The 15,626-nt window shown below is 33.6% G+C and overlaps 1 protein-coding gene, 1 long non-coding RNA gene and 1 pseudogene across 3 annotated transcripts in view; 1 reads left to right on the plus strand and 2 right to left on the minus strand.

Moving 5' to 3' along the window:
* Positions 1-15,626, plus strand: part of LOC145303397 (proline-rich protein 5-like) — a 493,349-nt gene that overhangs the window by 329,330 nt on the left and 148,393 nt on the right. The gene's annotated exons all lie outside the window — the stretch shown is intronic.
* Positions 1-15,626, minus strand: part of LOC145303399 (uncharacterized) — a 231,680-nt gene that overhangs the window by 159,402 nt on the left and 56,652 nt on the right. The window lies entirely within an intron of this gene.
* LOC145240641 (5S ribosomal RNA) lies at positions 12,217-12,335 on the minus strand (annotated as a pseudogene).

The following is a 15,626-nucleotide window of genomic DNA, read 5'->3' on the forward strand; positions in this document are numbered from 1 at the left end:
TAGTTTACATTAATGTTAATTTATAAAACGCCAGACATATATGCATATGAGACCCTGCTACACTAACCCTCTGTAAACACACACAGGTTTTTTTCAATTATTCTGACTACTATTAATTAAGCCTCAGTTTTTCAAATAATTTTAAAAAGATATTTTGAAAATCAAAATGACTCGTTTAATTTTTAGCAGGGGTCTCAGTTAATTTCTCAGTGTTAGAATCTCTTTTAAAATTAATTTCTTCTTAAACATTAATTTAAAAAATAATTATTTTAATTTATCATCATGTTAAGCATTGTTTTCATTTAAAAATTAGTAGTTATATTTTTTCTACATAAAAGAATTGAACCCCCACCCCAAATTATTTCTTTAATATTGTTATAGTGATCTACCCTATTACGTCACTACATGGCTCTTCCAATATCAAAACCACTAGCAATCTATAGTAATGATGGTAGAGAGAGAGAGAGAGAGTCGCTATAACCAAGTGAGAAGTAGTTTCTGTTAACAAGTTACATCAGTATTTTCTCTAAAAATATACTCTTGTTGATTATCTCTTGGTTGCCTTATTTCTTTTCAACCTTTTAAAGCTACAACAAATATGTTAAAGAAAAATCTAATTTTTTATATGACTGCTCATTAAAAAATGTTTGATGTGAATGATATTTTAATAATAAAATCTGCTAAACTCGGAAATTATATTAGAAATTTGATATTTTGTAAAATAATAAGTTTGATTTGCATAATGCGTACATTCTTATCTTTTTATGTAATTAAAGCTTGACTAAATTAAACGTACATATAAAGTTATCTTGTTAGATATTCAAAGTCAGACCCAAATAATCTTTAAGCTGGCATATCAATTAACTAATTTTACAACAATAAAAATGTTATCATATTATTGGCAGTATAATAATGTTCTTTATTGAAATTTATTTTTAGAATTACTTCGTGTGACCCACATAAAATATTTTGAAATAGTTATCTGAGGGAATAACTAATATTTTTAATTAAAAAATATAATAATAGTTGTGCCCCTTACAACTAAAATCTATTTCTTTTTCTTTATAAGTGCAATGTTACCCTTGCGTTCGAACTGTGTTCAATACAATTCAAACCTCTCTCGGAACCCCACACGGTTCGGCACCATCAAAAAAAATGCAAACAAAAATAAGGTTTTTGAATTTTTGAGATGAAGATTGGTTACTTGTATTATTTGAATTCATCGGACTACTGTTCTCATCTTGAGTGTGATTTTCACGACGTTTGAAATGATTTTTGTTTATTTATGGCATTTTCTGCATTACTTTGGTTGAGCTTTTCTTGTTTCGATCAGTTGTTACACATATTCTCAATTATTCACCGTTTAAAAACAGCTTTGGTTATCTTTAGTGACAAAATATAAGATAATAGATAAGCTATACGCGTAAATGTCCATGAAATTATTCCATCATAACGAACAGTAAACATTTGGATTATTTGGATTCATCGGACTACTGTTCTCATCTTGAGTGTGATTTTCACAACGTTTCAATCGATGTAACCACCGGACTGCTTCAGGTGTATCTTGTCGAACTCAGGAAGGTTTCTATCAAACTCAGGAATTTGTACAGAATTTCGAGTGGAATCCTTTATTCCCAAGTTCGATAAGATGCAACTGAAGCAGGTTGGAGGTTATATCAACCGAAACGTTGTGAAAATCACACTCAAGATGAAAACAGTAGTCCGATGAATTAAAAAAATACAAACAAAAATAAATAAATCCGACTCGGATTTATTTATTTTTTAACACAAGTCGTTTATTACCATTTTTCTTTTTCCTTGTCTTAACAAGAGTTTAAAAGTCTTTCACTGTCACTGTGGGGCTACATGTCCATCTCACCTGGTTATTTTTCCTTTCTGCTTCATTACGCGCCAGATGTAGATAACTATCTCTCGTCTTGGACTTTACACGTCCATCTTTTTCAACCACACTTTCTAAATTCATAGAATTTACTACACTTATAGCATCAACTGCATTTATAGCATCCATTAGATTACTAGCATCCACTAGATTAATAGCATCTAATAGATGTATAGCATCTCCGAGATTTATAGCATCCTCTACATTTATAGTATCCACTACATTCATAGCATCAACTACATTTATAGCATTCATAACATTTTTAGCATCGACTACATTCATGTAAACAACTGCATTTATAGCATCCCCTGCCTTTATAACATGGACTACATTCACAGAACTTACTACATTCATAGAATACCCTATATTAATATCATCCACTACATCTAATACATTTATAACATCTTCTACACTTATAGCATCCTCTATATTTATAGCATTCACAACGTTTATAGCATCCTCTACATTTACAGCATCCACTACATTTATAGCATCCACTACATTTATAGCATTCACAACATTTACAGCATCCACTACATTTACAGCATCAACTACATTTACAGCATCCACTACATTTATAGCATCTCCTACATTTGTAACATCTCTTACACTTTAGACGTAACATAAAATTCTGCTTTATATGCTTTTTAGTCACTTATTTGTATGTGCTTTCAAAAAATAATTACTTAGTTCGAATTCATTGATTTTTTTAATTATTTTATTTAATATGCCATTTTCTTTGTTTCATGATACAGCAGGAGAGTAACATGACCCACACCCCCCTCCAGTTATACGTCCTGATCCTTTGATCCAAATCACCGCAATAGAAATACAGTATAAATGTGATTAAACCCCTTTTTTCGTATTACATTGTATGTCAGATAACTTTGTCCCTATTATTATTATCTTAATTTAGCAAATTACTTCCAAATTTAGAAGACAATTATTAGAAGCTGTCCATCATATGCCAGCGTGTAAAATAAATGTCAAACCGAATATCATGATTTTTCTGGTTATTATAATTTTGTTGTTAATTCAAATATATAGCGATTTATACATCGTATACATCAAAGAAATGAAAATAAATTACTCATAATAAGACACAATTAAGTTTGTTTATGTTGGTTTATTGATATGAAGCATTATTATTAGCAGCCATTTTTTTATAAAGATTTCATATGATCTATTCTATAGTCTCGTCATTTGAGTTTCATGTGAAACAAATAATAATAATAATAATAATAATAATAATAATAATAATAATAATAATAATAGTTTAATTGAAAAATATAATAAGAATTATGTCTAAGTACATCTTATTTCTGTGTGTGTGGGTTGGTCTGTGAATCTAAGTTACTGTGACCAGAATTGAATCAATACGATTGTGGGTGAGTTGTGATGCATAGATGGTAGATAATAAAACGTCATGCATAGATGGTAGATAATAAAACGCATATCCAATCGTTCTGATGCCAGAAAAGTAGCTTATATCCGTTTCTATGTTTCTATATTCTCCATGCTGATGGAATTAGATTTTTTTTTGACTTCTGACACAGGAGAGTGAATTCCTTTTATTGATTAGTATGATTCAAGAGAGATAACTTGGATATAATCCAAGAAAGATCACTTTGGATAATTTGGAAGCCATCAGCAATATTTTTGTTATTATTTACTCACTAGGAGTTCTCACACAGGCTATCACCAGCGATTGCTCCCTGGCAAGATTCTGTGGTGTTCCCTAGAGTCTGAATGGCAACAAATCTTCCCAGATATTTTGATAACTACAGATATTTCCTAAGGTTTGGGTTGCAAAAACCTCCCCAAGATCCTAGGGTAATCTGCATTTTCCAGTGAAGATTTGGTTAATGCTCTGTCTCTTTGGTCCTTCCATATTCCCTGATCCTTAGCGACTCTTTGGTGTGGTGCCAGTCGATGCTGATACCACTATTTGGGGCGGGGGGAACATGGTTGTTAACTTACAATTTTATGGATTCAGTTTTCTTGATTCTCTGTTGTCATGTTCTTTTTGTTTGTGTTTTATTTCTATTGCATCATCAATGGTACTGGTGTTGGTATTGGAGTTTGCACGCTTTGTATAAGATTACATTTTTTTAAGTTGCTCCCTTCTGACTTTTATGGGCATCCTGTCCAAAAACCCCATCCGTCTGCTTATGTATGGCATATTGAATTGATCTCCCTCATAACTAAAACTCTACATCTCTCAATCCATATTTTACATTACATTATCATGACATGTGGCCTAAAGATCCTTGCTGGGTTTTTCTCACATATCTTTGTTTCTATTATGGTTAGCTTTAATTCCATATATCAAATTACCATCAGTTAAAATTTTTGTGTTAGTTATGAAAACTAACATTCCACTCCATTAAAATATTTTCACATAAATAATTTTATCTGTAAATATTAATAACGATCATAATAATAATCGTTGACTAGCACATCTTTCAGCATTGCTCGACCAATATCTAACACTGGTTAGAGTCCGTAGTTTATTCTTATTTACTTATTAAAACTTCTCACACAGGCCATCACGAACAATCGCTCACTGACAAATAACCTATGGTGTTCCCTGAAGTCTAGGTTACAACAAGTCTCCAGTACTCTCCAGCTCTTTCGACAACCTTTTTATTTTTTTTATTTTTCATTAGTACTTTCTCTTCTCTGTCTTTCCATCCTCCTTAACTTTTGGTGTGGTGTTAGTCTGTGCTGACACCACACTTTAATTTGGAGGGGCAACGTAGTCATATTTTGCCTTTACTCCCCCCCCCCTCAGTTTTCTTGGTTTTCTATGGCGGTGTTCTATTTTTGTTTTATTTCTAATCAAGTTATTGGTCAGTGTTCGTAGTTCGTAGTTTCCACATTCTAAGGTTTTTATTTCTATTATTACTTACTCACTGGGAGTAGTCACATAGGCCATCATCAGAAATTTCTCTTTGAGAACAACTTCTAGTGTTCTCTGGAGTCTGAGTGATGACAACTATTATTATTATTATTATTATTATTATTATTATTATTATTATTATTTGTTTCACATGAAACTCAAATGACGAGACTATAGAATAGATCATATGAAATCTTTATAAAAAAATGGCTGCTAATAATAATGCTTCATATCAATAAACCAACATAAACAAACTTAATTGTCTTTTTATGAGTAATTTATTTTCATTTCTTTCATGTATACGATGTATAAATCGCTATATATTTGAATTAACAAAAAATTTGATAATGATCATAAAAATCATGATATTCGGTTTGACATTTATTTTACATGCTGACATGTGGTGGACAGCTTTTAATAATTGTCTTCTAAATTTAGAAGTAATTTGCTAAATTGAGATAATAAAATTAATTAATAAGGACAAAGTTATCTGACATACAATGTAATACGAAAAAAAGAGTTTAATCACATTTTTACTGTTGCAGTGATTTGGATCAAAGGATCAGGACGTATAACTGGAGGGGTGTGTGGGTCATGTTACTCTCCTGCTGAAATCATGAAACAAAGAAAATGGCATATTAGATAAAATTAAAAAATCAATGAATTCGAACTAAGTAATTTTTTTGAAGCACATACAAATAAGTGACTAAAATGCATATAAAGCAGAATTTCATATGCTACGTCTTAAGTGTAAGAGATGTTATAAATGTAGGAGATGCTATAAATGTAGTGGATGCTATAAATGTAGGGAATGTTATACATGTAGTGAATGCTTTAAATGTAGAGGATGCTATAAACGTTGTGAATGCTATAAGTGTAGAAGATGTTATAAATGTATTAGATGTAGTGGATGCCATAAATATAGGTAGTTCTATGAATGTAGTCGATGTTATAAGTGCAGGGGATGCTGTAAATGTAGTTGATTACATTAATTTAGTCGATGCTAAAAATGTTGGGAATGCTATAAATGTAGTTTATGCTAAGAATGTAGTGGATACTATAAATGTAGAAGATGCTATAAATCTACTAGACACTATAAATCTAGTGGGTACTATAAATGCAGTAAATGCTATGAATGTCTTAGATTTTATGAATGTAAGGGGATTCTAGAAGTGTGGTGAATGCTATAAATGTAGAGGATTCTGCAAATGTAGTGAATGCTATAATATAGATCATACTATAAATGTTGTTGATGCAATAAATGTAGTGGAGTCCATAAATGTAGTGTGGAGTCCATAAATGTAATTTATTTTTTTTAAATGTATACGATGCTATAAATCTAGTTAATGCTATAAATATATGATGATGCAATAAATGTAATGAGTGCTATAAATGTAGTTGATGCTATAAGTAGATGGTGATACTATAAATGTAGTGTATGCAATAAATGTTGTGGATGCTATAAATGTAGGAAATGATTTAAATGTAGCGGGTGCTATAAATGTAATGGATGCTATAAATTTCGGGGATGCTATAAATCTAGTTGATGCTAGATATGAAGTGGATGCTATAAGTGTAGTAGATGCTATAAATGTCGTGGAGGCTATAAATGTAAGGAGATTCTAGAAATGTGGTGGATACTATAATTGTAATGAATGATATAAATGTAGAGGATGCTATAAATGTAGTGTATACAATAATTGTAGTAGATGCTAAAAATGTAGATTCTTTAAATGTATGGGGTTCTATAAATGTAGTGGATGCTTATATATAAAGGAGATACTTTATATGTAAGAAATGCCATAAATGAAGGGAATGCTATATATGTAGTGGATGATATAACTGTACAGGGATACGATAAATGTAGTTAATTCTATAAATGTAGTCGATTCTATAAATCCAGATGATCCTAAAAATCTAGTTGATGCTATAAACACAGTGTAAGGGATGCTATAAAGGTAGTGGATGGTGTAAGTGTAGTAGATGTTATATATGTGATGGATTCTATAAATGCAAGGATTTTATAAGTAAAGTGAATGCTATATGTGTACTGGATGCTGTAAATGTAGTAAATGCTATGAATAGAGTTGAGTGGATAAATGTAGTGGACTCTATAAATGTAGTGGATGCTATAAATATAGTGGATTCTACAAAATGTAGATGATGTATATGTAAGGTATGCTATAAATGTAGTGGATGCTAAATATCTAGTGGATGTTGAACATTTACTAGATACTATAAGAGTAATGTATGCTATAAATGTAGTGGATGCTATAAGTGTAGCACATTATATGAACGTATGGAAATCTATAAGTATAGTAAATGCTATAAATGTAGTTGCTTTTTCAAATGTAGGAAATGCTATAAATATAGTGGATACTATAAGTGTGTGGGATGCTATAAATGTAGTGGTTTCTATTAGTATAGTGGATCCTATAAATGCAGCAGATGATATAAATATAGTGAAGTGTATAAATATAGCTGATTTTGTAAACGTAGTGGATGCTATAAATGTTGTTTATGCTATGTGTATGAGATGCTATAAATGTAGTGGATTCTATGTGTTGTGAATGCCATAACTATAGTAAATGATATACATGTAGTGGATGCTGTAAAAGTACAGAATGTTATAAATTTAGTGGATGCTATAAATGCAGTCGATTCTATAAATGTATGGACGCTAGAAATGTAGTCGATGCTATAGATGTAGTTTTTTTTTTCTTTTTTTTACACGGTAGTCACCACTTATCAAGGCCCGGAAGCCACTCAGGGATAAGGGTTATTGCAAGTACAGTACATTAGTGTGGAGATTTAATGAAGTGTTTACTTAAGAGGGCAGTTCATTAGGAATTTGTTTACATTGGACTTGAAGACCTCCAAGTTGTAGTCAGGTGGGAAGCAGGCAGACGGAACAGAGTTCCACAGGCGTTCAGTTCTGAGAAAGAAGCTTTGTTCATGGAATCCACGTTTTGATTAAGGCACAGATAAAGAGTGGGGGAAATTTTTCACAGTGGATTCAGCTAGACGGGTGTTTATCGTGAGAGATTGGCGAGGGGGGACCAGAGATTGGAGTTCAGACGAGCACCTGCCATGGAAGTAACGATAAAACAAGGATAGGCTTGCAACGTTTCTTCTGTGGGAGAGAGCTTGCAGGGAAGAGAAAAGGGCATCACCCACTAAGCCACAAAGTCTATTTTGTACTCTGTCAAGGCAGGATAGGCTGTTTTTAGCAGCTCCTGCCCAGATATGGCAGCAGTATTCCATCCTTGGACGTACTTGGCTTTTATATAGATAGAGAATTACATCAGTAGTGAGATATCTTCTTGAGCGGTAGAAGGATCCCACCATCTTTCCAGCGACCTTGGCAACAGACTTGATGTACGTGTTCCATTTCAGATCCGGAGTAAAGGTCAAGCCCAGAAGCTTGTCAAAACATGGGGCTTCTCCTAGATGAGAGCCATCATTCCCAATTGATGCCAGATGGGGGATCAGAGCGTTGATGATGTAAAGATAGGAGTTTGGTTTTAGATGCATTAAAGGTAACCAACCACGTCTTCCCCCATTGAACCACGCGCTCGAGATCAGAGGAGAGAGAATCAGAGAGAACTTTGTCATTTACAGCCTTTGATGTGTTGCCATAGATGGTCGTGTCATCAGTATAGATATCAACGAATGATTTAAGTATGTGTTTAGGGAGATCATTGATGTAGATCAGGAAGAGAGTTGGGCCCAGGATTGACCCTTGAGGGACTCAAGCATTAATACTGCAGGCCTCTGATTTTTGTCCATCTACCACTACTCTTATGAGCCTATCGGAGAGAAATGATTTAATGACTGAGAAAACATTTCCTGTTATACCGTAGCTGGAAATCTTGTGAAGTAGACCCTTATGCCATACCTTGTAGAAGGCCTTTGATATGCCAAGAGCAATTGCCCTAGAAAGGAAGCCTTTGTCAAGAGATTCACTAATTCTGTGAGGTATAACCGTTAGCACATCTGCGGTAGATCTTGCAGAACAGAAACCATATTGTGTGTCACTAAAAAGATTATTTCTGCTGAGGTGGTTGACTATTTCTCTATTTAATATGGATTCCAGCAGCTTACTCATAACACACAGGAGACTTATTGGTCTGTACTGAGAGGGAGATGACTTATCACCTGAATTCTTAAATACAGGGCATACTGATGAGGTTTTCCAGGGAGTCGGAAAGCACTTCTCCTTAAGGCAATGCTTAAACAGTTTCGTAAGTATGAGAGCAAGTTCTGGTTGAAGCTTTTTTAACACTATAATTGGGATGCAGTCAGGGCCAGTTGCTTTACTGGAATCAACATTCTTGATTAGCTTGGCGACCTCATGCACAGATATTTGTATGTTACTTAGTGTGTTCTGTGTTAATGGGGAGTTGATGACCTTCATCGCATAGAGTAGAATTAGCTGCAAAGTTCTTTGCAAATAGTTTAGCCTTGTCTGATGCTGAAGAGATGACTTCTGGTCCATTGATAATGGTTGGGATAGAACGCACGTTTCTGTTCAGGATCCTATTTGTTATTTGCCAAAACTGGTGGGAGCCAAGCCGATGATCAGCTACTTTGGATTTAACAGACTGGGCATATAGCTCTCTTGCATTTTTTTATTACTCTTTTACAGTGGTTGCTGGCGTTCCTGAAAGCAGCTTTAGTCTCAGTGCATCTATTACGTTGGTAGTTATGGAAAAAGTGATTTCTGTGCACGATAGCAGCAGCACATTCTGGGGAGAACCATGGCTGGCTGTAAGGTTTTAGTTGGATTTTTTTAGATGGTATGAATTGGTATATGCCTACAATTAATCATTCGGTCAGATCTGATACTATAGAGGACACATCCTTTTTAAACATGGAATGCAGAGGTAAATCAGATATGAATGTACGGAAGCTATCCCAATCAGCCACAGAGTATCAGTATACAGTACAGTGGAGAGGTACGTCTGGGGACTTATTACATTTAATTTTTATCTTAACTGATACGATGGAGTCGTCGGAGGATCCTAGAGGAGAATGAATGGAACATGAGCATAGCTCAGGGGAAGTTGAGAGAAAAAGGTCTAGGAGGCTTGCATATTGACCAGTATTATCTGGGCACACGGGTGGGTTCGTGAACAATCTGAGTGAGGTCATAAGCAATGGCAAAATCATCACAAAACCTCCCCTCATCGTCTGTCTTATTTGAATGGGTCAGTCATTCCACATTATGGACGTTGAAATCACCACAGATGTGGATGTGCAGACAGGATGTGGTCTATTTTCACAGATATACTCTTAAAGATAGTAACTCCGCTGTTATGGAGCAGATAGAGGGCAAATATAAATGCAGTGGTGTTAGCAAGTACAACCCGGAAGCACATATAGGGTAAATTAGGGTCTTCTCTAGAGATATCTCTGCCACATGGGAAGCCATCTTTAATGTAGGCAAATATTCCATGCCCATGGCGATCTTGGCGGTCAGATTTTGCTGTTAAGTTAGAGTATCCGTTAATTATGAACTCATCTAGGGTAGTGGTCGGCCCTATTCCAGTTTCGCTTAGAAAGAATATGTCCGGTTTCGTCTCCTGTAATTGGGTTTCAACCTCTGGAAGGTTGGAACGTAGACCCCTGATGTTGGAGAAGAAGACTGGTAGTAGGGGTCTACATTGAAAGATGAGGTTCTAGGTTTATTCGAGTTTTTTTTCTTGAGATATTTCATGTTGAGGTTTTGGGATTTGTGGAACAGGTCGGCATACTTGGTTAGAGCCGTACAGAGAGGGAAAGTAAGAGAGAAAAAGACAGGAAATTTTTTTTTTTTGTAGCACATGAAAAGGTAAAGCCGTAACAATTACCCACTAGTATGGCATCGAGAGGCCCCACCAGAGACTACTGCATGGTCCAGAATCCATTCACCAAATGGCAATACAGCAGTCCCAGTAATTTGCGCCTACTGATAGGACAGCCTCCTTAGTGGTTAATCCAAGGTTCGGGTCCCTGACTATCAGGCGGATAACGTCAGCCCAGACAAAACGTTTACCTCCAGCACCCTTACTAGTGACATGGCCACAAGGATAGACATAGAGACAGAAAAATTTCCAACATCTCAGATTACTGTTCACCAAGTACTACCGACCTTTAATGTAGTTGATGCTATAAATGCTGAAGATTCTATAAGTGTAGTAGATGCTATAAATGTAGTCGATGCCATAATTTAGTACATGCTATAAATGTAACGGATGCTATAAATATTGTGGATGCTATAAATATAGTGAATGCTATAAATGTAACGGATGCTATAAATATTGTGGATGCTATAAATATAGTGAATGCTATAAATGTAACGGATGCTATAAGTGTAGTGGATACTATAAATATTGTGGATGCTATAAATATAGTGAATGCTATAAATGAAATAGATGCTATAAGTGTAGTTGATGCTATAAATGTTATGAATGCTATAAGGTAGGTAATAAATGTTGTGGATTTTATAAATGTAATGAAATTCTATAATTATAGTGAATGTAATAAATGTAATAGATGCTAAAAGTGTTGTAAATGCCATAAATGTAGAGGATATTATAAATTTAGGGGTATTATAAATGTAAATAATGCTATGAGTCTAGGGGTTGCTATAAGTGTATAGGTTAATATTAATCTAATGGATTCTATAAATATGGTGGATGCTATAAGTGTGGAGGATTCTATGAGTGTAGTTGGTGCTATAAATGTAGAGGATTCTTTAAATGTAGCAAATGCTATAAATATAGTGGATGCTGTAAGTGTAATGATGCTATAAATGTAGAGGATGTAATCAGTGTACGAAGTGCTATAAATGTAGGTGATACTATAAATGTACAGGATGCTATAAATGTAGAGGATGCTTTGAGTATATGGGATGCTAGATAAGTACAGATTATTTATAATACAGATGCTATAATGTAGGAGGTGTTATAAATGTAGGGGATACTATAGATATAGAGGATGGTATAATTGTAGAGGATAGAATAAATGGAAGCAATGCTATAAACGTAGTGAATTCTATAAATGTTGTGTATTCTATAAAAGTAGTGGATGCTATAAATGTAGTGAATGCTATAAATATAGGGAATGCTATAAATGTAATGAATGCTATAAACGTAGTGAATGCTGTAAATGTAGGGAATGTTATAAATGTAGCGAGCATTATAAATGTAGGGAATGCTATAAATGTGCAGTGAAGTCAGCATCAACCCTATTCAGGGTTTAACCGGCTTCCTCCTTCGGAGGAAGTTTCATGAGAGTATGAAATTCACAAGCGGTCCCCAGTCGCATGTATATCCCCATTAGGGGAGATGACGATGGTATATCCCCATTAGGGGAGATGACGATGTTAAGTTTTTAGCAACTTTTTTGCAGGGAGGTGTCAACGTCCTCCTACATACAGCACCTGGACTTCCCAAATTAGTCACCCATTTTAGTAATGACCAGGCTCAATGTTGCTTAACTTCGGTGATCTGACGGGAACCAGTGTGTCAACGTGATTATGCCGTATATAATGTTATGCTATAAATGTAGGAGATACTTTAAATGTAGTGGATGCTATAAGTGTAGGGGATACTCTAAATATAGTGGATTCTATAAATGTAGGAGATTCTAAAAATAAAAGGGGATGCTATAAATGTAGGAGATGCTATAAATGTAGTGGATTCAATAAATATAGTGGATACTATAAGTAGAGGGTGCTATAGCGATCATTGAAGTTGGAGATATACTATTTTACTTTATATATGAGATGGAAAAATATAAAAAATGGATTTTTAAAATTAGTATAAAAATGATAATATAGGTTATAGGTTAGGTGAAAGATTACAGTGTTTCTTATTCATCTCCGGGCAATGCCGGTGATGTCTGTTCGTATTTTATGTATATAGCATTCCATATAATCTAAGTAATCTTGTCAGTTCTACAATAAAAAATACAAACGGCCATTAAAAAGCGTTGTCCTTAAACTTTGACAGAAAAAATAACAATGAACACGTGTAAGAAACATGTTTGCTTTGCAGTGAAATGAGATATGACGTCTTCTTGCTGATAGGATATGACCTATTACCTTTAATGAAAAATTATATGTGTGTGTGTGTGTGTGTGTGTGTGTGTGTGTGTGTGTGTGTGTGTGTGTGTGTGTGTGAGAGAGAGAGAGAGAGAGATAGAGAGAGAGAGAGAGAAAGAGAGAGAGAGAATAATAATAAGAAGAAGAGACGAATGATTCCGACCTGCAATTTTAAGCTAACTCTGAAACAGGTGATGCCGAATACAGGCAATCTTGCGCTAAACTGTCCGATGATACACCGCGGTGAATGTTGTCCTTTAAGAGAGGGGCTTCTGCCTACGTTAAGGAACTCTTTAAAAAGGGGTCACATTTCTACTACCAGAACATAAAAACGGAGAAGATGAATGCTAATCAGGGGACAACAGTTGTCGTACAACTTTATCAGGAGCCAGATGAACCCAAGGATATTTTCCAGGGGTACGTTCTATTTTATAGACACAACACATGTTTCGATCTTTATAAATTTATTTAATATTTTATATATTTGTATTTACAGAATTCACTCTTAAACTGATTAATCGATGATTATGAATTTTCGAATAGAGCTGCTAGACATAACGGGTCTAAATATGGATTATATTTAGTTCAATTTAGGATAATGCAAAGAGGGTAAAATGGAGTTGTAGCCTTTTGTGAAAAATAAGATGCCTTCTAATTTTGTGAAATTTTAACAACATTTATTAGGCACCAATCCAAACTTTATAATGATCGGTTTTTTAGCTCATGAGTGAATCTTGTACATACAAATATATAAATATATACACATATTTAAATTATATATTTATATATATATATATATATATATATAAATATATACTCGGGTTTTTTTTATATTCAAAAGTAATGGACTAATGAATTCAACGAGGTTGTTAGATAGTGCTCAATAAAAAGAGCTGATAATACTTGTTTATTGTTATATAAACATGCTCACATCCCGCTGCTACAAATAGCCACTTGTTTCAATCAAACAACAGATATCATCAGGCAGCGACTTGACTATTCAAAAGTTCAATGAATAAATTATTCATTGAACTTTTGAATAGTCAAGTCGCTGCCTGATGATATCTGTTGTTTGATTGAAACAAGTGGCTATTTGTAGCAGCGGGATGTGAGCATGTTTATATAACAATAAACAAGTATATAAATATATATATATATATATATATATATATATATATATATATATATATATATATATATATATATATACTAGCAGGCCTCTTTGTGTTGCCCAGTCGTGAAATATATTTAAATATGATATTTTCAGTGATAAATATTTCTAGTTCTTATTATAAAGCCAATTCTCTATTGATTATTATATTGTACCCAATATATAATGATGATTTCAAAAGTACTTTTTTAAACGACTAGGGTGCCATCAGCTAGAATCGAAACCAAAACATATAGCTCTTCAGCCTTATCCGTTACCATCTGACCTAAATCTATATACATACAAAAACTGCAAAAAGTAACATTGTTTAATTTATAAATGTATATTTGCGCATGTAAACGAAAACACTTTAAATTGACTTATACCTGCCAAGTGCAATTTTTTTTTTTCCAATTTTGACTTTTTAGTATCTATTTTTACTGGCTAAAGACCAAATCTAATTTGTTCCACAGATCCAAATCACCTATTTATCAAGTTTCCAGTCAGTAGATAAAAAATTAACAGAGGAGTTTGGTAGAAATCGTTCCTTAGATAAAAATTCAAAACAACAAAATATAAAATGAGAACATCATATGGTGTATTTCTATATGTGTTACAATTGTTTCATACGTATTTGTACAAATCTAATATATAATTTAAAAATATTCCAAAAATAGCTACTCTTCAGACAGCGAAATACATTTGTTATACATATATGAATATATTCATAGTCACTATTTTAAAAGAACAAGCAGTTGGACTTACCGCCTTATTATTCTTTTATTTTATATATCTGTGTGGGGGGGGGGGGTCCCTCATAATACCGTCCGTATTGTTTAACAAGGACAATGAAGTTATGTTTCTATATACACTGGTTGGTTGCATCTCAAGGACCAAACGAAAGAATCAGTCATCAATCATGTTTGCTTAGGGAAACACTGCCATATTTTTATTATCATCGGAATTGGTGAAATCGACCATTTTTCAATCAAATCAATTGATTGCCTGCTCTTTATTGGGGACCCATTGCGATGAACTGGGATGAAGCTTCACATGCCTCCTCACTGTGATAGTCCACAATACATTGTAGTCTACTTTGTACTGTAGAAAACTTATTGTAGATTTTATTAAATTATTTTTCATATATAATGGCTTGAATTAAAGTTTAAACTATAAAAGTCTGAAAGTCTGACAAAACCTCTTATTGGGCGCATATAATAATAAGAACTTTTGTTTATGACCAAAAAGCTATTATCTTTCTGAAATGTATGCGATATATGTTTACATGAGGCTTAAAAATAAAATAGATAATTTGATCGATTATTTTTTTTTATCTCTACGTTACTAAAATCATCAGACAAGTTCTAAAGTGTTTGTGTTTCTGGCCTATATGTAACTTTGTTGAATACACATCATATAATTTTTTTTATTTACTACTGGGGTTGGGGGCTGCTTTACCCGGGCGTAAAATACGCTTAAATATATTTGAATTTGTCCAGATTTCGTAAAATACAGTTAAATATATATTAATTTTGTTCAGATTTCGTATATATTATTATAGAGTCGTGATTTCAAAAGCAAAAAA

The sequence above is a fragment of the Euprymna scolopes genome, chromosome 19 (assembly GCF_053919585.1).
Source record: "Euprymna scolopes isolate OS-2025 chromosome 19, ASM5391958v1, whole genome shotgun sequence".
Lineage (NCBI taxonomy): Eukaryota > Metazoa > Mollusca > Cephalopoda > Sepiida > Sepiolidae > Euprymna > Euprymna scolopes.